This window comes from Lygodium microphyllum, chromosome 10 (genome assembly GCF_053477565.2).
Source record: "Lygodium microphyllum isolate KBCC chromosome 10, Lygodium_microphyllum_v1.1.10, whole genome shotgun sequence".
Taxonomy (NCBI): Eukaryota; Viridiplantae; Streptophyta; class Polypodiopsida; order Schizaeales; family Lygodiaceae; genus Lygodium; species Lygodium microphyllum.
The window spans coordinates 105,887,755-105,910,910 of record NC_141144.1 but is presented as its reverse complement, the minus strand read 5'-3'; positions in this window follow the sequence as shown (position 1 = coordinate 105,910,910).

Below are 23,156 nucleotides of genomic sequence, written 5' to 3'. Positions count from 1 at the left end.
TCTCGAGGCAATTCGAATATGGGTCTAGCATTGGGAAATAATATGGCGATGGCCAATGGCAGTAGTAGCCAAGGGATAGTGATGGCTAATCCTAGTGGGAGAGGGAACATGATGCAGAATGTGCCTTTATTACCAGCTCCCCCTAGCATGTCGATGCCTACGAGCAGTCAAATGGCTCCAAATGGTGGAGGCCAAGCAGTTAATCCTAATACCATGCCTGTGGTTCAACAACCAGTGCCTAATCGAATTGTTAGGCCGATGGAACGACAGGGTAATGATCAAGGCTATGAGTCGAGTGCTTCCAATGTTCTTGGTGAGGTTAAGGACATGATGAAGCATTATACCGACATGATTACGGAGCAGTACCGACAAATTGCCGTTGAACAAATCTTGCAAAGAGAGAAAACTATTGTAATGGAGTTGCCTAGTGGCAGTGGAGTTAGCCTTATTGAAGTTGTACATATCAATGGTATTGAAGCTTCCAATTTATGGGTCATTACAAGAGGTCAAAAGGCCAGAGAAGCTAACAAAGACAAGGTAAGACCTCTCGAAGGAAACCCTAAGCAAGATGATAAAAGGACACAAGTCCTTAATCCTGATATGGAAGGCAGCCCTCTAAAAGTCATTGAAGGTAGAACTAACCCCAAGAAGGATAAGGAATTGTCGAAGAATAAGGTAAAAGCCAAGAAAGAGGCACCAAAGCCTGTTCAAAGAGACTAAAGGAGAGAATGGTTTAGCAGAAAAAGAGAGCTCTTGCTAACTATCATGAATTTGATTTAGCAAGTTCTCTTTGCGAAGTTAAGCCAGATATAAACATCCTACAGTTGATTAAGTTTTTTCCAGGAGTGCGTAAGGAAGAAATAGATTATGCACATGAGGTATATCGTGGAGCCCTTGGGCATAGTGCAAGTAGGAGATGATTGGTTTGAGCATGGTGAAAAGAATTGTCCAAGGGTAGCAACATATGTTGATAGAATATTTGTGGATCATGCTATTGTAGACATAGGATCCTTTGTCAACATTATGAGTTCAAAATTAATGAAGAGGCTAGGGTTAGAAATAAAAAAATATGCCTCCATGATTCTTTGAATGGCTAATGACAATTTAAGACAACCTGAAGGGTGCATTACTAAAGTCCATGTGATCGTTGCCAATGTGGAATGCATTTTGGACTTTAGGATTATCAAGTTTGCGGGGTAGCCTAGCTATCAAGTATTGTTAGGCAGGCCATGGATGAAGAAAGAGAGGACTACGTGTCCTTAATTCAAAAATTCTTTGATATCTTTGCTTGGAATTATGATGAGTTGAAAGGTATTCCTCCTAGCGTGGTTGTTCATACCATTTCCTTAAAGGAAGGTAGCTGCCTTGTGAGACAAAAAGTAAGGTGTATGCCTTTCAAACTAAGGGACGGGCTATTCGAGGAGTTGAAAATTTTATGGAAAGCTAACATGATATTTAAGATACAACACACAGAGTGGTGTTGTATCATATGTGATTGCCATTGGGTTATGCAATGCGCATGGGTCTTGGAAACATATGGCTAATAAGAATTTTGGTGATATCTCCCTAAAGGAGTTAAAAGTCTTCATCGATGATCTAGGGGCAGCCACCACAATGGAAAGAAAATTGGTCATTTTAAGGAAAAAATTTAGCATTCTAGGCAATTCTATATTGCTCTTAATCTACAAAAGTGCGTCTTTGAGATGCCCTATGGGTTGTTTCTAGGCTATGTGGTTAGCTCCACTAGTATCACAACCCTGAAAAGATAAAGGTTATAGTTTCTATGAGCCCACCATGCACTACAAAAGAAGTACACAACTTTTTGTCTCATCAGTGGGATATTATCAGAGATTTATCAATGCACTAGCAGAAAGAACGTTGCCATTGATGAACTTGTTATCTTTTGACTATCTATTTAATTGGATCGAAGCCTATCAAGTATCCGTTGAGGATGGGAAGCAAGAACTAGAGAAAGTGCCAATCCTAAAAGCACCCAAAAGAGGTGAGATCTTTGATATATTTTCAGCAGCAATAATGTATATTATTAGATATTATTTAGCCCAAATTTGGGAGGAGAAGTAGTATCATCTAATAGCCTTTGCTAGCCCTAAATTGGGGATATCTAAAGTCAACTATACTTATATGGAGAAATTGTGCCTTGGAATGGTTTTTGAAATAAAGAAATTTAGGCACTATATTCTCTATGAGAATGTGGTATGTTTTACAAAGGTGGAAGGAGTTAGTCTATTGATGAATAAGTTGTAGTCGCCTGACCATTTATTAGGAAAGTTGTTAATAACTTTGCAAGAGTTTGATTATGAGATTAGGATTAAGCCACCAAAGCTATAGGGTATTATGGAATGTCTTGTAGATTTCAAGGAGCCAAAAGAAAATCTTGCTTAAGGAAGTGACATCAAAGGTATATTCAAAATCGATATAGCTTCCATCCCTTCCTGGTATGCAGCTATAACGCATTATCTATCTACAAGGGGGATTTGGGGCTACTCTATCAAAGTCAAAAGAAGAGAATGATTAAGCAACAAGCACTATGCTTTTTTCTTATAGCAAGTGTCTTGTATCGGAAAGGTGTGGACAAGATTTATGGCCGATGTGTAGTACCTGATGAGGTACTATTTATACTTGAGAGATGCCATGATTTAGTATGAGGGAGACATTTTGTTGGGTGGCTTACCGCACCCAAAAAGCTCTCCATGCTAGATAATGGTGAGAATGAATTTTCTAGGATGCTTTTAGTTACGTTAAGCACTGTGATGTCTATCAAAGGCATAATGCCAGAAAGAATCATAAGCGGCTGCTAAATCCTATTTTAGTTACATTACCCTTCCAAAAATGGGATATGATTTTGTTGGACCAATATATCCTTCATTGACTATGCAAAAGCGTTATATTATTGTAGCAACAAACTACTTTACAAAATGGTCTGAAGCTTTTTTTTAATGTGAAACTCCTATTTTTTCAGTTTTCAAAAAAAATTACTATTTATTTATAGATAATTTTACTGATATTTGCTGATTTACTCATTTAGATTGATTGATCTTACTGAGAATGATTTTCTTATTATGTTTCAACCCATAGCAATAGCATACACAAGACAGAAACCCAAAAAACACATAATTTCCCTTAACCCACATAGTCTTAGGTTCTGTATGTTTAGGAAAAAATTATTATACAATTGATTTTTCTTCATTTCTTCAACATAGCTGATAAATCAGAACATTGGCAATCAAGTACAATCATTTTTAACCATTTTCAACCAAAATTTATCATAAAACAATGAAATCGATGACTTACTCATGAGATCCTGCCTTATAATGTACATATTTCAAAATTGGATTTTTATCACTTCCATAAAAGAAAAATACATGAAAAATACACCTTAAACCTACCAATGAATGCATAACTCTCAATGGTGGGAGAAGGGGATTATTGAGTGGTTAAAGTATGCTGAATTTTTATGTTTCATGATCCATGTCATATAGGGTTTGTTGTTGTCTAAAATTTAAAAGATCTAGTGGCATGAGAAAACTCGGTACTAGCCCTAAGCAACGAAGCAATTGTGCATTAGAAAAAAAGCATAAAAAGGACTGTCTTTGCACTTTCACAATGTTGATTGTTAATGAATAAACTTGTTTGAGCATGGTAGTCATACATAATTGCATTACATGCACCATATGGTATCATATCATGGATGCATAGCACCTGCTGGTATGAGCGATGACCTATGTTGAGAGTGCAAGGTACCCCAAGCTATAGGGTTAGAGATTCAATTATTAGGGGGATATTCAGTGAGGATTATTCATTATCTCCTGGATACAATTTATCTAAAGAGTACAACCTAGCATTTTCATACCTAGCCCCACCCCCCACGACACATGCTTAGGGCATGACAAGGACAGGACACACCTAGGGAGGTACCACTCGCCTATGGTTAGACCTATCACCCTAAGCTATATTCACCGCACCCTCTATCTACACCAACTGGGTCCTCAAGTGTGGAACACCACCAAGGGCTTGCCCAAGGTAGACCCATCTCCCAGTTCCACAAGCATCGGCACCACGCACTCCACGGTCAAGCAGACACACCCCAGGTAGTGCACCTTCTTTTCTTTCTAGGTACAAGAAAAGGCCCCACCACCAACTTTAGAGACCCCAGCATCCATGCAATGCACTCCCCATTCCATGCCCTGTGCCATTCGGCAAAGCATACCCAAGCAAGGGGCGATTGCGACAACCACAAAGTTAAATGACGAATCCATCTAATACCATCTTGAATTTCAAAGAAGGGTATGTCCACATGCCATCCTACAAATGCATCGTACAAACTCAAAGTTCTTAGACACTCCTAGCCGTGAGGCTGTGTGGGGTGGTTTTAGTGAGTAGTACATGCCCGGCTAATGACATAGAGCTAGTGTCAGGTTCGTTGTAGGTCACGACACTCAAGCACCAGTTTGGATCAAACCCTACTTCAATGCTCGATTTGGAGTGTGCAAGAACTCAAAGCTTGAATCCATTGGTCCTGGAAAGGGAACCAAACTATGGGAGCTCTTGCTCGATTTCCAAGAACCACGGATTGCTTATTGTTTCAATAATTTTAAGCAAACTGCAATGGCTACCTCGCATATAGCTGTGCGCACTCTGTTGAGATATCGAGCTCCACTCGTGATATGCCAGGGTGACCGTTGTGTATTTATGTCACCGACTTGTCAGTTGCAGATGCGGTTGGTACACCACCCATGAATAATAGCTACATGATAGCTATCCTTATCTACTCTAGTTCGTGGCTCAGTTAGTATGCCACCTTAGTTAGTTGAGTTTGGTTTGAGACCCATATATAGGGTTCTTCTATTTCTTTGTACTTGAGTTCTTTTGGCTTACACAACTAAGAAGAGGAAAACTGTTTTCAGCCTCCACCCTTGTGTGTATTCTCCCATTATGCAAGCAAGAAAGCTACAAGTGAGACTCCTTCCTTCTCTCCCACAATCGTGACATGGTATCAGAGCCTTGTTCGTGGTAAGGAGCTCAAGAAAGCAAGCCAAGCTCGCGGTGTTCTGGTAAGAGGAGCAGTGTTGCTTTCATTGTCTGTTTTGGGAGCAGATCTCTGCAGGTAGCACAGCCGGAAAGTGCAGGAGTGCATTGTCTCAGGTTGAGACGCCCTTTGCGGTGAAGCAAGAGGGCAATATATGCTGCGGGCAAGGGCTTTAGCCCTTGACGACCTTGTTTTTTTTATTTGAGGCCATTTCGGGGCCTGTTTTGGAGGCAGAAGTTTTCTGCACGCACTCAGGAAAAGGCCCAGTTTTATGCTGTGCAACCACTGTTCTACAGGTCGGTGAATAGTTACTGTAAAAATTGCATTGTATGCTTGTGCGCAGAGACATTGGGAGTTACAGAATCATCCCTGTTGCCTGTTGATGCAAAATCGTCACTAGGAAGTGACTGTGTGGTCAAATACCACTTTCGCCAGTTTTGCAGATTTTCCCTTGTGAGGGTGAAGCTGTGGTTTTTGCAATGACAGAATTTTTTGCAGTCTTCTGTAATAGCATCTGATTCTCTTTCACAGATTGTCACTGAAAAGCTTGACAAGAACAACTTCCAAGCATGGAAGTTTAGAATGACGAATTTCCTTATGGGAAAAGGATATTGGGAATTTGTTGCAGGAAATGAAGAAGAACCAGTTCTTCCTGATGTTCCCAATCAACAGCAAATGCAGGCATTTAAAGCATGGCATGAGAGAGCCAGGAAAGTTATGTATTGGCTGTCTATCAGCATTTCAGACTCTATGATTGTGCATATTCAAGATGCAAGTACGCCAAAGGAGGCATGGGATACTTTGTCAAAAATGTATAGCACAAATACGCAAGCCAGGAAAATGCAGCTCAAGCAAGAGTTGCATAATGTGCAAAGAGAAAGTATGAGCATCAACGACTACCACATGAAGGTGAAGAAGATTGCAGATGCACTTGCTTCCATTGGGTCACCAGTGGAAGATGATGATTTAGTTTCCCTGACCTTGAATGGTCTAGGAAAGGATTATGCACAGTTCCGAACATCCATTTCCGTCCGTGAAAGATTTCCTGATTTTGAGGAGCTGATTGCTCTTCTAATTTCTGAGGAGCAAAGAAATGGTGGTGCATCTTCTTCAGGAGGAACTTCAAAAGAAGCTGTCTTCTACTCAAATGCTGGAAGAGGTAGAGGCAGAGGTAGAGGAGGCCGATATGGAGGCCGTGGTAGAAATCAGAATATGCAGCAAACTCAAGAAAACCAGTCCTATGGAGGAGGACGTGGTAACTCTAGAGGTAGGGGGAGCCAAAGAGGTCGTGGTGGATGGCAAAGAGGCCAAAATGCAAACAGTAATGTTGAATGCTACTATTGTGGTAAGATGGGTCATATGGAGAAAGACTGCTATAAAAAGCAGAATGACATCATGAATGGAAAACTGCAACAAGGAAATTATGCATCCTCTAGTAGACAGGGTGATGACAAAAATGAGCATCTGTTTATGGTGCAGCACATGAACAACTCTGTGACAAATGCAGAAGAAAGCAATGATGTATGGTATGTTGACTCAGGTGCATCAAACCACATGACAGGTCATGCAGAATGGATGGAGGATGCAAGGAAAATGGAAAAACCAGGATTTGTGGTGACTGGTGATGATACTGCACATCCTATTGTGCAGATTGGAAAAATTCCCTTGTCTATGCAGGGTGGGAAAAAGAAATACCTGTCCGATGTATTTCACGTCCCGAATATCACCAAGAATCTGGTTTCTGTTGGTCAAATGGTTGAACAGGGCTTGCAGGTCAGATTTAATCCTCATGGATGCTTTGTTGAGGATATGAAAAATAAAGGTCACTTGATAACAAAAGGAAAGAAGAAGGGCAGAATGTTTACGTTGGATGCAGACATGCCTGAATTGAGTGCAGCAATGTTTGCACATGGGACTTGTGTAGTTGCAGATATTGATATCTGGCATAAACGCATTGGTCATGTTAATGTACAGCGACTTAAATCAATGCAGGCCCAAAATATTGTTGCAGGTTTGCCAAAATTCAAGGTTGCAGAAATGCATAAGGTATGTGAAGCCTGTTAGTTTGGAAAACAGGCAAGGAAACCATTTCCTAGACATGTTCAAGAGAGTAAGAAGCCATTGGAATTAATCCACTCTGATGTGTGGACAACTAAAGCTGCATCTCTTGGAGGCTGTCATTATTTTGTCAGTTTTATTGATGACTATAGCAGAAAATTTTGGGTGTATTTTATGAAAAAGAAAAGTGAAGTTTTTGGGCATTTCAAAACTCTTAAAGCGATGGTTGAAAAAGAAACAGGCCTGCAGATAAAATGCCTAAGGTCAGATGGAGGGGGAGAGTACCTCTCAAATGAGTTTGCAAGGTTCCTGCAGGAGCATGGCATAAAGCAGCAATATTCATGCAGTCATACCCCACAACAAAATGGAATTGCAGAAAGGAAAAACAGGCATATTGGAGAGGTATCTCGTGCCATGCTCAATGAAAAAGACCTGCCAGATTTTTATTGGGCTGAAGCAGTTGCTACAGCAGTCTACATAATGAACAAGAATCCCACTGCAGCAATACATGGAATGACTCCAGAGGAGAGGTATACTGGTAGGAAACCAAATATTTCTCATTTGAAAATTTTTGGTTGCATTGCCTATGTACATGTGCCAGATGAGTTGAGATCCAAGTTGGATCCGAAAGCTGAGAAGTGCATCTTTATTGGTTACTCTCTGCAGCAAAAAGGGTATAGATGCTATAACCCTTCTACTCGTAAGTTTATAGTGAGCAGAGATGTTGTTTTTGATGAGATGAGTAGCTGGTATAAACCAGTAAATGTGATTGATGATGTAGATGCACAAAATGGTAATGCTGCACAGAATTCACAGCAGCAGTCACAAAATATTAGTGGACCTGGAGCGTCCTCTAGCAGTGGTTCACATTCTTCGCCATGGACAGGCAGATTGAGATTAGGAGAATCTTCTCAAAGTAATGCAGGTGAATCCAGTGGCTCAGAACAGAGCATTGATGATGAGTTGGGTATTCCTTCTATTGTTACACCTGGAGTAAGGAAGACGAGGGATGTTTTGAGAGCACCTGGGAGTGAACCCACTTTGCGCAGGTCTACCAGAGTTAGGTATCATGTGGATAGGCTGAAATATGATGGATTTACAGCCATTCACTATGCATATATGGTCAAGGTGATACAGGAACCAGAACCCACTTCTTTTGAGCAAGCCATGGGAAAAGAAAAATGGGAGAAAGCCATGGATGAAGAAATGGATGCCTTGGAAGCAAATGCTACATGGGAGTTGGTACCTTTGCCTAAAGGTAAAAATGCAATTGGCTGTAAGTGGGCTTATAAGGTGAAGCACAATGCAGATGGTTCTGTGAATAGATACAAGGCAAGATTAATAGTCAAGGGGTATGCACAAACATATGGCATTGACTATGAAGAAACATTCAGTCCGGTTGCAAGGATGGCAACCGTAAGAGCAGTCATTGCTATGGCTGCATCAAAGGGATGGTCTTTACATCAGATGGATGTAAAGAATGCCTTCTTGCATGGTGATTTGCAAGAAGAGGTCTATATGGAGCAGCCACCAGGTTATGTGCATGATGTTCATCCTGAGTTTGTTTGCAGGTTGAAGAAAGCCTTGTATGGCTTGAAGCAAGCACCTAGAGCATGGTCTGACAAGATAGGACAGTATCTTGTCACTATTGGCTTTCAGATTTCCAAGGCATATTTCTCACTTTATGTGAGAAAAACAGAGAAAGGTATTATGCTACTTGTCATTTATGTTGATGATTTGATTATGACAGGTGGCAGTGATGAAGATATCCTTCATGTGAAAATGCTATTGAAGCAGAAGTTTGAGATGAAGGATTTGGGAGAGCTGCGTTATTTCTTGGGCATTGAGGTGATTAGATCACCAAGTGGGATACAGCTCTTGCAGAGGCAGTATGGATTGGACATGCTGTCCAAATATGGGATGACAGGCTGTAAGCCTATTTCAGTTCCTTTGGAGCAGAATGTGAAGCTGAGCACAGATGCAGGTGAGCTTCTAGAAGACCCTACTATGTACAGACGTATAGTAGGAAGTTTGATTTATATGACTATTACCAAGCCATATTTGAGCTATGCTGTTGGATTGGTAAGTCAGTTTATGCAGGCTCCAAGGAAACCACATTTGGATGCGGCTAGACGCATACTCAGGTATGTGAAGTCCACATTGCAGTATGGACTATTTTATGAGACTGGGGTTCAGATACAGTTGCATGGATACACTGATGCTGATTGGGCTGGTAGTATTTCTGATAGACGATCTACCAGTGGATATGTGTTGTCTTTTGGGAGTGCTGCAGTCACTTGGAGTAGCAAGAAACAGCCTACAGTTGCCTTGTCGAGCACAGAGGCTGAGTACAGGGATGCAGCAATGGCTGCATGTGAGATAGCTTGGTTGCATAAGCTACTTTATGATATGAATCAGTCTACAGATGGACCAGTTGTCATTTATTGTGACAACATGAGTAGTATACACTTGGAAAATAACCCAGTCTATCATGCTAGAACAAAGCACATTGAGGTGCATTATCACTATGTGCGAGAGAGGGTTTTACTAGGTCTTATTGATCTAGTTTATGTCAGCACAAAGGATCAGGTAGCTGACATATTCATGAAGGCATTGGGCGCAGAGAAGCTGCGCAAGTTCAGAGACCTGCTTGGTGTGCAGGAATTGGGATTGAGCTCGAGGGGGAGTGTTGAGATATCGAGCTCCACTCGTGATACGCCAGGGTGACCGTTGTGTATTTATGTCACCGACTTGTCAGTTGCAGATGCGGTTGGTACACCGCCCATGAATAATAGCTACATGATAGCTATCCTTATCTACTCTAGTTCGTGGCTCAGTTAGTATGCCACCTTAGTTAGTTGAGTTTGGTTTGAGACCCATATATAGGGTTCTTCTATTTCTTTGTACTTGAGTTCTTTTGGCTTACACAACTAAGAAGAGGAAAACTGTTTTCAGCCTCCACCCTTGTGTGTATTCCCCCATTGTGCAAGCAAGAAAGCTACAAGTGAGACTCCTTCCTTCTCTCCCACAATCATGACACACTCTCCCACCTATGGATATAGTGAGTTTACCTTCATGCCCAATCAAGTTGCCTTCTCCCACGAGCTCTTTGGTAACTCCATGATCCAAGGTGCAAGTTCAAGCAAGCTTTATCCTCAAGCTCCAAGCTCCAAGCTCCAAGCTCCAAGCTCCAAGCTCCATTGTCCCATGCGAGACAAGAGAACAAAAGAGAATAGAAGAAGAAGAGAGGAGAAGATGGAGAGGTTCTCCACCAAAGTCCCTCACCCTCACACACTCACTTCCTCACTCCCCCTCACACTTCATCTCTCAAGCACAAGCACAAGCAAGAAAAAGAAGAAGAAGAAGAAGAGAGCTAGTTTTGGCCACACACAAGAATGAGCATCCTTGGATGCCCATCCCTTTTCACATGACCGACCATTTTTGTCTAGGGCCTCTTTCCCTATTTTCTTCCTATTTACATTGTTTCTTCACCCATGCCCATCTACATTTATAAATTGCATAGGAGGGAGCATGGAACTCTTTTACAAGGATTTAGGGTGCGCTTTTATATTTAAGATGTTCCTTTCCCTTTTGCACTCATCCTGAACTTTTAAATTTTCTTCTTGCACTTTTGGCCTTTTTCTCCTTGCTTTTTTGTTGGACCACCATTTTCTGCTTTGTCCTATGTCTTTTTTTATTTCCTTTCACTTTCTTTTTTGCTTTCTTTGCGCCGGGGTTAGCACTTGTCTACGTCTTCATGAGTTTAGCCTTTGTGTTTCAATCTCCATAGCCATACCCTAGATCCATGTTTCTCAACATGGGATCAAAGCCATGGTGAGCATGGCTAAGCTCTAAAATCTCTTGACCTCAAGCTAGTATCTTTTGATACTACATTACTTGTGTCTCTTGACACATACAAAGCCAACCTATTACTGGCCTAAATTTGAGAATCCTGATGCTAATTTGATGTTGTTCTAGTCACTCAACATGGGAAAAGACTCAGCTACATGTCCCTTCAAAGGAATTATATTTCATACCTGGCAAACTTAGATAAAGCTTATCCTAATGAAGAAGGGCTTATGAGTGATCACCAACAGTTAGGAGAAGAAGCTCCGAGATGCTACTCTTGTAGTAGCTTGGCAAAAAGTGATGACAAGGTCAAGCCATCATAAAGCTTGGGTTGGATGACATCTATATTCACCATGTCGATACCTATGACATGTTCCATGATACCTGAAAAAGATTGGACACTTTGTTTGGTGCACAGTCAAGGTCTTCAAAGTATGGTTTATTAATTGAATTTTTTAGACTGGACATAAAGCCTAACACATCTAATTACATGGAAAATCTCTTAATCCAGCTTGCAAGGATCAACATTAAAATGGATGAAGATGTATGCATTTGTGTTTTGTTAAAAATCTTGCCTCTAGACTATGATAATGTCTCCATACTTTAACCAACATGCCCGTTAACCCTCAGATGAATAAGGTGGAAAATCGAAAAATTCTAAGGCAGAGGGTGAGGCCAAGACAAAAGTGAGACGAAAGACGAAGGTGCGCCAAGAAAAATATGGAAACACAAGAAGCACAGAAAAGTTCTAAATCAAGGAGAAAGGCGCACAAGAAAAAGTGCAAGTCAACACTTTTGTAAAAGAGGACAAGGCGCACCATGATTTGTTTTAAGAAGGACCGGGCTCTCACCCATGCAAATTATAAAGGTAGATAGGCGGTAGGAAGGAAGCTAGGAAGATAGGAGGACAATGGAAAAGGGCCTAGGTTATTCGGCCATGTAAGAAATGGATGACCACCCAAATGGGATTTCAGGCTTTGTATATAAAGTTCAAAAGATGAATGAGAGCTCATTCTTGTGTGTGGCCAAAAGTAGCTTTCTTATTCTTCTTCTTTCTTCTTGTTCTTGCTTGCTTGAGCTTGTGCTTGAGAGAGGGAGTGTGAGAGTGTGAGGGAGTGAGTGTGTGAGGGTGAGGGACCGTGGTGGGGAAGCTCTCTATCTTCTCCTCTCTTCTTCTCTTCTCTTATCTTGCTTGCGGAAATAGATCTTGGAGAGTGGATCTTGAGGATGGAGCTCCCTTCAAGCTTGCACTTGGATCATGGAGCTATCGGAGCGCTCGGGAGAGGAGGCAACTCAATCGAGCATAGAGGTAACCTCATTACACTTGTAGAGATGGATATAGTGTGTCGACTATATGAGAGGTAGCCATTAGCACTTCGCTTGGAACGCTTAAACAATAAGCGGTCCGTGGGTCTTCGTAGTTGAATTGCCTCTACATTTTGGTTCCTTTGCCAGGACCAACGGATTCAAGCTTGAGTGCTTACACGCTTCAAATCAAGCATCGAAGTAAGGGTTTTAGCCCCGAACCGGATCTTGAGGTAGATAGGAGATTTAGGCATGTTAATAATCAGAAACAAGTAACTATTTTTGGATTTGGATGTGTGGCTGAGTAGGCTAAAGAAGCATGAATACTATCTGGTGATTTTTTTATTACATTAGGTAGGATAGAATTAAAACAGTGTGAGCACACAGTAGGGTTTTGCTTATGTATAACAGGCTAAAACAGGGAAAAGAAGGGCAAAAAAATAAAACCGTGGGTTAAATACTGGTAAAAGGAGCAAGATTAAGGTGAATGCAGACATGGGCAGGGCAATAAGAGGCCAAGAGTAGCAAGGAAGACCTCATTTTGCATTAGAGAGAGAGAGACCTGCTGATCACAAAGGAGATCACGCGCTTTGATTCTAGTGTTTTTGACCAATCGAGGTACGTAAGGATCTTCTTTATATGCCATTGACGTGATCTAGAAGGTATGACAGGGGACCATGACGGGCGCTAGGAGAAATCAGTCAAAAATCATCGCCCTGCGCCATCAGGTTTGTAACCAGAACACTATGTTGTCCTGGTCCGACTCCCAGAGTCAAACAATCGAGAACCATCCAACTAGGAGCATTGGACCATCCAACTCCATGAGTCGGACTGCCACCTCAGGTCCAATTGGACCACCCATCTAGTTGGACACTCTTTGACAATTGTACCAAGCCCATTGGTCCGATGATCTGTTCGATCGGAATTTCAACCGTCCAATTGGACAACCTTCCCCAACCAGACCGCCCACCATCATTCGGGGAACACGTAACCCGATTGGACCAAAAACTACAATCGGACCACACGAAAAATCGGTCAGGGTCGGCGTCCGACTCGAGAGTCAGACCACCCATCCGATTCTGGGAATTAGACCAGTTGGGGCAGAAGACAAAAGAACTAGGAGTAGGACCACCCCCCTAGGGCAGGACCTATTGGGACACATTCCCGAACACCTCAGGAAATCCACCCTGGCTTGCCAAAGCCAAGAACTAGAGGAAACCATGACTATGCCACTTAGAGATAGACTCTAGGAGCCTGCCGACTAGGTTTGTAGCCTAGGGATTGACCTCTTGGCTATGACCCAGCCTTGATAGAGCGTAGAGGGAGTAGCACAGTTCCCATATTAACCTCAGGAGTGACCAGAGACCATGTGTAGAGCCGTACTAGGTCGTAGACAAGAAGGGGGGAGAGCTAGAATTGCATGATCATTTTATCGATGCACCCCACACAGTAATTTCTTCCACAAAAGTGCACTGGAAAGGGACAGAAAGCCTGATTTTTCATCGTGCACCACAGAACCCAACATTAAGTGTGCATAAGTTGAGGATTGTTTTCAATAACAAGGAATGCAATCAAAATTAATAACTTAAGGAACACACCAATAGGAGGAGACCCCATAACATAATTGGATGCTTTGGAGCTCCATCGATAGGACCTTCGAAAACAGTAGTGGGACCAAAAGGACAACAAGATTGAGGGCAAAGCACTACCAAAGCTGCTAGGACTGATTGACAACCTCGTGGAGCAGGAAGCATGAACGATGTCAGGAGAAAACGTAGACTAGGGAGACAACCAGCTGGACTTCGGTGAATTCTCGACCACAGTCCAAGACGTGGTCAACGAGTACGACATGCTAACCAGGATAGTAATCCATGGTAGGCCAGTAGAGGAGGTAGTGGCAATCTTGGAGGAAGAGAGAAAAGCAGTTAGGAAAGCACTACATGGCATAGTTGCTTACAATTGAGAGCAAAGAACTAGGAAGCTGTAGTAGGACATAGAGGTGCACAAAGCTCAATGCATGCTGGCCTTAGTTAGAAAAAGCAAGGCGGGACCAAACACAGAGAGAGTGTGTGTGCTAGAGGCAGACCTCACGCTGAGCAAGCTTGTGACCAAGCATCTCATGGAAAGCATGGCTACTAAACAGAGTGCGGAAACACTAGTGACCTCGCTACTCTCAGGCCTATGAATTACTCAGGGGACAAAGAGCCAATAAAAAATCCCTACAGTAGCTAACCAACTGGACAAGTACCAACCTAGTAGCAACCCATATAGTTTTTTTGAGCACTTTGAGCAAGTTTGCGAGGCCAACGGTCTCACAAACCTTGCACAACACTCCTAAGATTTTGAACTTTTCTTAGGCGATAAGGGTAGGACATGGTACACCAACTTAGACACGGCAAAGCGGGCAAACTTTGCTCGACTAAAAGATCTCTTCATTAAGAGATTCTCGAAAGTGAGATAGATGGAGTTAGCACAACTGCATGAATAAGTGAGAAAACCAACCCGACCATATGTCCAATACGTGCATTGTGGTACATTCGGCCACGATTCCATACATTCTAGGTTGCCTAGGAGGTTCCCCTATGTCCAACAGTACAACCCGCCGTACCTAGGGAACAGGCCACCAAATTTCCTTGGAAGAGGAGCCCAGCTAGCACTTCCAGCACCAAATAATGCAAAGCCCATCATCCCTAGGATGGAGATCAACCCAACAAGTATATTCCGGTCACTAGGACCCTATGTGACCCATCCACCGAGTGATGCCCCAATCCATTACATGGAGAAGCCTAACAAAGACAAAGCCTACGTAAACCCTTATGTCTCGTAAAATGAAGAGGGCAACCTAGTCCTGATGGACTATTGACCAGTACCAGTGATGGCATTAGGTAGAGGTAGGGGGAGAGGATTCGCACAGCGCTGATCCAAGCTCCAATCTCGTGTTGGATTTACAGTCACTTGGGCCACATCTCATCACGTTGTTCAGAGAGAGAACAAGAAAATAAGGAGAAGTCTGACCTTAGATGATTCGAGTGTGGCATCACTCGCCTCTTTGCCAATTGCCCTAGATGGAAGCTATCTTCTAGCTCCGCAAACATGCCCTCAGTTCCCTTGGGGTTGTTCAAGGTCGAGACATTCCGCAATGAGGACACACCCATCCCAATGCATGTCATGACCAGAGCATAGACAAAATAGGCAGGCATATCACTGCCAGGACCCAGAAATGTAGATGCAACCTCAATAGGGAAAAAGAGCTGATGAGAAGAAGGAGGAAAAAGACAGAGGAAAAAATCCCTCTTAAGACCAAGGGTGCAACAACGCTAGTGACCGGCAAGAAAGTCATGGATGTAGAGGCAGAAACTACCGCTCCAAAGATGGTAGAGAAAGGGAGTGCCAAGGTAGGGGAGTATCCCCATCCTAGATGCCAACTCGAGGCAATAGCCAAAGTCACGGAGTGGGTAAAAGAAGCTTAAGATCACCTCAAGGATGCTGAGCCTATCTTGGAAGATGAGATCCAGGACCTCTCTAGTGTAAGCACGCTAGTCTCACCTACACGACCAAGGTCAAGAGATGCACCCATGCCACAAGCGGTGCCACCTAAGCCAAGTTCAGACGTCATGGGCCGGCCGGTCAATCAAGACCCGTGGCCAAGGAGCACAAACCTAGGAGAGAGGCAAGCAGCCTGCAACCTCCTCGCGACATTAGTGCCACCCCAGTGACCCTGAGTTTAGGACACCTCCTCAGACAGCACCCCACACTATGGCAGGAATTGAAACATTGGGTGGAAGAACCGGTGGAGCATGTTGCCACTGACCTACAAGATCATGATGCAATCACGCAAATACCCAACTTGACACTACACTCAGTGTCGAAGTTAGTACACGTTAATGCCTTTTTGGGAAGGCACTGAAATGCACCTAGTCTTGCCTATCCTAGCCCTAGGAGATATCACACAGCAATCATACCACAAGTCCTTAATTTAGCAACCCAAAAGATGGTCTTAGACATGAAGGGGAACAAAATGAAAATTGATGAGATGATGATCATCATGGATGTGACCCCTTCTATAAATGTTTTTACCACTAGCCCTCTAATGTGCAAAAAGGAAATGTAGTTGACATCAAGTCCATGAAGGTGGAAGGAATGATTGAAGAAGATCAGCCCATGATCTCTCAAATAAGAGCATGTTTCAAATGGTTAAACCTTGTCTCATGATTTTGGGTAACCTACGTTTAGGCAACACTCTTGGAATAAAGATTCATAGAAGAAATATTCTTATGTTTAGTTATCTTACAATGAAAAGGAGCATAAGGAAAATATCAATATCACTAATTTCAAGGGAGACAATGCTTCACCTTTGGAATGGGAGGAATGGATTAACAAGCTTGAATTCTACTTCACCCTTTATCCTCCAAGTGATGAAGCCAAGATTTATTTTGTGGCTCTTCATCTTGAAGGTTACCTCCATGCTTGGTGGAGATACATGTGCAAGAGATAGGACAAGACTCTCTCACCTTTGGGAAGAGTTCAAGCAAGCAATGATTGATGTTTTTGTTTTCCCTTTGAAAAAAAAAGGCTTAAAAAATAAGCTGGTATGCATGCGCTCAAAGAGGGATGTCCATTAGAGATTACTTAAACACCTACTTGAATCTCTCTATGTACGTTGAAGGTGTTTCAACCTTTGTTGAGCTAAATAAATATATTTTTGGTCTTATCAGCAACAGTTACAGCCCACCAACTCTAAACTTAGCCCATTCAAGGGCAAGTCATATGCACTCTTAGGGAAATGCAAGATTGCAGTCTCTATCAAGTCTGAGAGCCTATCCGACATCTTCTACGTATTTCCAAACACAAAGGGGCAGGTCAAGAATCGTTATTAGGATGCACCTTTAAGAAATAGGTGCAGTGCACCATAGATTGTGATTTGCAACATATTCACTTTGCCATTGGCAACGTTTGAATTGTGACAACTTTCAAAAAGGGCAACGAGGTACCACCCAAGCCCGCCATGCCACCAATAGAACTACCTAGGACCAAGCCTAGGGAGGAGGGTCGTGAGCCACCACAACCCACCCAAACTACAAAACTGCCACCAACTAAAGCCATCCCCAAAGTCCTAGAGCCCGCACTTCAATGGGTGCCAAAGCACCAAAAATGACCTCCCCATAGCCAGCAAACACCGCCTTGCACAACTCACAACTGTCATTCAAACCCTAAACAACCAACCTGACGCTATCAACATAGGCGCAGAGTCAAGCCGCGGTGGATCCCCAAAGATCTATTGCAAGCTCAAGGATACTACAAAGGCAACACTTGGATATGGGTACCCAAGAAGAAACATGCTAGAAGCATGACCACACCCCCCCATCTCCAAGAAGCCATGCTCCTACTGATGTAGTGAACACCCAGAAAACCTAAGCAGCCAAGACTACAAAACCCGCGATGGCTGCGATCAAAAAAACCCAACCAACCTATCAAACCACACAAACGTGTGACACCCCGGAATCATCTAAGACTAGAGAGCTTCTCACCCCAGTGGGCTGCACATGAGGCGGGCAAAGCACCATACATGCCCCTGACACCACCCTCAGTATCCCAAAGCCACACTTGTCCCCCCAACTAGGGTAAAGAACTACCTATAGACACACCAATGTCATGTCATTCCCCCCTCGAACCATTACTGTCTAGCTCCCTTCCACCTCAACCACCAGTAGGCCTTAGGCCTTCCTATGAGCGACGTTCATTTCTATCAATTGCCAAGGACCTTGCTGAGAATACGAGAGATGAGTTGGTAACTTGCATCAAGCTCTTGGATGCCACCTTCACCACATTTGCTAGGAACTACAAAAGACTTGGCTTGCTTAATGAACCCCTTGCTATGCCGAGGTTTATTCCTTATCTTGCACTTGGGAAGAATACGAGTTTATAATCGCAACATCCCCCAAAGTCTCAAAGGAGTTGATCGATAATGGTGAAGTCTCAAAAGATCACACCTTCAAAATGATTAATAACATCCTACTGCAAGCCCCAAAGGCCTGTGTCACCAGTGGAGATTGAGAAACTTACTCACCTCAATGACTCTAACTCCTCGTTCCTAAAAAATGGGCAACCTATGTCTCCAATGGGAGAAATAGGGTTGCCAAATAATGACTAATGCTGAGCAGCGACGCACCATCAAAATAACTGAGTATGACTAAGTATGACCCGACTTACATAGCACCAGCCTTGTTTAGGGTCTTGGCCACCACTTGATCCAAACACCTAGATGACCTTTCATTGAACATATCCTTATAGAAGAAGAGCTACATGTGGCTAGACACATCAACTCAAAACCAATGTCCTAACTTACATTACCCAAGTATGCATTAGCCCTCATAATCTCGATCATTCCCAATTAGAATACAACCCTAATTTCTATAATTGGATGATGCCATAGTTAATAGCACCCTACGGTGCTCAACTGTCTTGCCTCTCCCATGTCCAATCATAGGAAGGATTCTTCTCATTCCCAACAGGGGAGAGGTTAAAGGTGAAGAAAGGTGAAATCAGGGAAAAGTGTCATAAGATCTTGGAAATGAATAGAATTGCTCAAGGGGAAATTCTTTTTGTTGCTTGAAGCATGTTCTTATTTCCATAAAAGCATGATCAATTCCTGTTTATTTTCCAACAAGAAAATGTCTTAGGAATACTAATGGTAAACCACAACATTTGTCAGGAACCTAAAATGGTAGGGCAAGATAAAGGCAACAAGCTTCCATTCACAGAGGAAGAACAAGCTAAGTATGGCTTGACGGTAGAAACGAGGGGCTACAACTAGTTCACATTCAAGCACGCCATGAACCTAGAGGATGTCATCATGGAAAAGCCACCCATAAAATGACTCGTGGACTATGTAGCCTACAGAAGTACATAGAAAAGGTTGGGTAGGCGGTCAACTATGAAAAATGTACAAAGTTTCTAAGGAGCTTCAATGTCAAAAGGAACTGTGGCATGGTGACAATTAGGAAAGGGGAAGAATCCCACCAAGTAGAGGTGGAATTAAGCCCTGAGGTGGTGGAGAAGGCCCTAAGCTTAACTAGCAGGACCGAGCGACACCAAAAGAGGGATGTGCACAACATGCTAGGGATGAACAAGGCTGCTGTACGCATAGTGGATGGGATAAGTTTAGTGGATATTCCAAATCCTGAGATCAAGCTGTAGGAAAAGATGGTCCATGCTCTCTTCTCTAGTCAGAGGTACAATGCCCTTATGAACATAATCGGGGTGCCATTGTTGGAGAGCATCGCAGTAGGATCACTAGATGAAATAGATTGAAAAGCCTTTGTGTGAAAAACTATTGAAAGCTCAGCAAAAGCTTTGACCACTGGTAGAACAGTAGCAGGAGGAGAATCCCCAACCTCCACAACAAGATCACCTCGAAAGAAGTCCTCCTCCAAAGCATCCACCATTAGGTTTGGTGGGATCCTAACGGCCATCATCCAGGAGGCCTTAAAGGACACATAGAAAGGTGGAGAGGGAGTAGGGGAAACCCCTGACCGATTGCCTCAACGTGAACAGGTGCAGTCAAGCAAAGGATTATAAGAGATAAGGAAGAGTAGGAGAGACGCAGTCCGGACAAGGAGAGCTAAAGGCACAAATGAAGGGAACCCCATCAAAGCTACATAAGGAGACAAAAGAAATGATGATAAGGGAGGAATGGGCCGAGTTGAGGAAGGCCCAAAAAGATTCCAAGAGAGCCAAAGATGAGAGAAAGAGAAGAGCCGAGAGAGAGGCAGAAGAGCTAAATAGAAAGGAAGATGAAGACATGGCGAAGGCCATGCATAGGTTTGTAGAGGAGGCCTACGGTTCCAGAGGAATGGCCACCTTGAGCCCACACCACGAAGGCGAACCAAGTGGCAGTGTTGAAGTAGCCCCAATTGTCGCGGGAAAGGGAAAGGCCCATTGCACCCCCTCCCTTTGACTCTCATGCCTCAAACCACCACCACCTCCTCCGCCACACAGGAGCCAGTGTCTACCATGGACACCACCACTCAGCTCATGTCATGATGCAGTTCCTAGTCACAGAAGTACAAGAGATGGTGCTAGAGGTAAGAGCCAAAAGGTTGTCTACAGCGGCAGACCCCGAGTCCAAGCATGACCCAAAGCAGCAAAAGCTGGAAGCAACCACCATAGCACTGCCAATGATTCCCCCAGTTGCGGATTATGATGCCTATGTGGTTCAACTCCTAGCCCAATTAGAGAGGGCCAAGGAAGAGAAGAAGGCCGTTGCTGTGGAGTTAGAGGCCGAAAGAGAGGTTGTTGTAGCCCTACAGCTAGAGATGACACGCCAAGCCTCTGAGCATCAAAAAGAAATTTGGAGCTTGAAAGAGCAACTCAGTGCCCAAGAAAAGAAGGCTCAAGAAAATGAAAATCACCTAAGGCAAAGACTAAAGGACAAAGCCCAAGACTTTGTGGTGGAGCAACGGGACCACAAGTGACTCATCTAGCAACATGCTGAGCTCCAATAGCAAATGGAATAGGTGGAAGCTATGCATGTAAAACTATAGGAAAGCTTGCAAGAAGGTGACTAGGCATCAAAAGAATGATGCCAAGAACAAGAGGATGCCCTGGTATTCCAACTATGGACGACAATGGAAGAGCAAGGAAGGCTGGAGAGAGAAATAGAAGCCATTTCAGAAAGGAGGTATGAGGCCATCGAGAAAGCCACAGTAAGCCTACAAGACAACCTAAAGAATGCCCATGGAGGCACTAATGGCCATGGCCATGACCTGAAGAATGCCCGGGAGGAGATGGAGCCTACAAGACAACTTGAAGAATGTCCAAGAGGAGGTGGAGGCACTAATGGCCATGGCCATGACTGAAAGGAAGCTACACCGGGCAGAGCTTGAAAGTTTTGTGCAAACCACTAAAGATATATCAGAAAAAATTGCAAAATCCTACCAATAGCACTCTGTGGCAATGGAGCAAGGTAGGAGGATAGCTTAGGAGCAGCTAAACCATCGGGATAAAGAGAAGACCCAGATGATGGAAAACTGGAGCGAGTAGCAACAGGTGGTAATGATGTTGTCTCAAGAGATGGAGAGGGGTAAGGAAAACATGGAAGAAAAGGCATAACAGTGGGAGGAACACAACCTTGAAAGAGTATAGGGACTAACAAAGTGTCTGGCAGTATCAGAATGTGAGAGGGTGCTCGTGGAGTCCAAAGCTGAGGCCACTGAAGCGTGCTCCAACACATAGAGGCAAGCCTTTTTTAGCAATGTGCTTCATGTCACACAAGTTGAAGGTGAGGACACGGTGGAGAGAATGAGGAGGAAGCTAGAATTGACAACCAGAGCTTTAAGATATGGCTTGCAAGAGTGCACACTTCCAACTAGCACGGGCATAACCAAGGAGCAGCAGCGTAGCTACTTGCAACAAGCCAGTCTCTCCACCGATGAGCTCAGGGAACTTGGATTCAAGGAACAAGATAAGGCCCACCCACCCCTGATCCAACTCTCTATGGAACTAGACACCGAGGAAGGGCCTAACCTTGAGCAAGCATTCGAAGAAGAATCACAAATCAGGGAGACCAATTCTCCCTTACCTAATCTACCCCTAGAAGAGATAGAGGGTACCTAGGTTCCTGAGTGTGTTATTGCTGCAAGAAGAAGATGATGAGAACTTGTGGAACAAGCCCAACAGAGGGCGAAGGTACGGCCACAATAGCTTCTTGAGACAAGCCCATGCTGCCACATGAGGATCACCACCCCCTGTTAACTGGCTGCAAGAGCTAACAATTTGGCAACAAGAAGAGCTCATATCCCGACCCTTTGAGTTCTCCTTCCTCTACCCACAGGCCTTAAACTGAGTTTTTCCCTTGGAAGTAGTGGAAGGAATCATTCGTTTGGGCAATAATCTAGTAAACTGATGAGTCGAGGAGGAGCGAGCATCATCATCACACAATGGAGGTGGGAGCCCACGAAGTACTAGCAGGACAGGGTCCATCAAGTTTCCAAAACCATCCAAGGCTACCATGCGCAACCAAAGTGGCGAAGGAGGATTTTGAACACCAATTTTGATGCATGGATGACCTTCTGCGGCACGCTACAGAAAGAACGGAATGATCCTACCTACATGCCCTACCCTTACAGACAAGGAGTGGATTACGATAGGTGGATGGATGGTAGGTATAGCTTTCTGAATATCTACAATATCAATGCAGCAACTCTCGACGATTGCATGACCTTTAGAGTAGGAGACTTGAACCCTTCTATTAGCCACTTCCTCTAGGATTTGTCTTCCCTTAGGATCATTAGGTTTGTGCTTAAACAAAATCCAGTAGCTGAGGAAGCCCACCTCTCCCCACTCTTTTTTGACATTTACCTAGGAATAGATAGTTGTGATATGGCTAGGCTCATGATGAGGGAAACCTTGCTTCCCTCGTTTTTCATGAGAATCCTTGAAGGCATGAATGATACCCACTTTACGAGCGGCAACCACCCTTTTTTTTCAACCACAACTCTCAATGCTAGGGCTAACATCAAGGAATACCTGCAGAGTTGCACCTTCTTGACTAAATCCCTAAGACCACCTCGTGACTCTTCCATGGAAAATCAGGGTAGAGTCTAAGAACACCCTGACTATTCAAAAAAAAATCCCCACCCCCCACGACACATCCTTAGGGCACAACAAGGCAGGACACACCTAGGGAGGTACCACTCGCCAATGGTTAGACCTGTCACCCTAAGCTACATGCACCGCACCCTCCATCTACACCAAATGGGTCCTCAAGTGTGGGAAACCACCAAGGGCTTGTTAGATATGATCAATGCCCCACCCTCATTAGGTGCTACCAATGATCCATGGTGCTCAAAGTTGTAAGGCCCCCATTATGAGGAGAAGCCATATGTGAGCCCAGACA